Raw genomic sequence first — 634 nt, 5'->3', positions numbered from 1 at the left:
TGTCCTGGCCCCACTGGTGGACCTCCTGATGGCCCCTGGTATTTCTGGCCACTGTGTGACACAGAGTGTTGGACAGGATGGGCCTTTGGACTGATCCAACATTGGCGTCTCTTATGTTCTTAAAAGCCAATAACCACCGATATACGAAAGAGGCAAGCGAAAGGCTGCAATTGTATGTATGAATACTTCCAGGGATACTTGTACGTATGAATACTTCCAGGGTTCCAGGAACCAGCCACTGCAAAACAAATGCAAGCATCTGAGCCACCACTTTGCTAAAAAGCGCGGCACAGATAGCGCTTTCTGACCCCAATTTAAAGCCAAGGCACACGTGCGAGCGAAAGAAGGCTCACGCGCAAGCGCACCACTGGCCCCTCTTCCGTCTCCAGTCTATAGAGCCTTCGGGGTTGAGCGGTTCTAGCCGCCTCACGTGAGGATACGTGACCAATCACGATGCCTCGTATTCCCGGAGACGACGATCTTCCTCCTTCCGGTGGGCAGAATGGCGGCCTTCAGAATCCGGCGGCTGCTGTGCAGCGGCCGGTTGCAACACAGCCAGGCCTCGGCGGCAGCAGAGACGACGACAGAAGCCCCGGCGCCGCCTCCCTCCCTGTACCCGCCCGTGGTGGCCTCT

The sequence above is a fragment of the Gekko japonicus genome, unplaced genomic scaffold, assembly GCF_001447785.1.
Source record: "Gekko japonicus isolate JY-2015 unplaced genomic scaffold, Gekko_japonicus_V1.1 scaffold82, whole genome shotgun sequence".
In the NCBI taxonomy this organism is placed as follows: Eukaryota; Metazoa; Chordata; class Lepidosauria; order Squamata; family Gekkonidae; genus Gekko; species Gekko japonicus.
Note: the sequence above shows the minus strand (reverse complement) of the source record.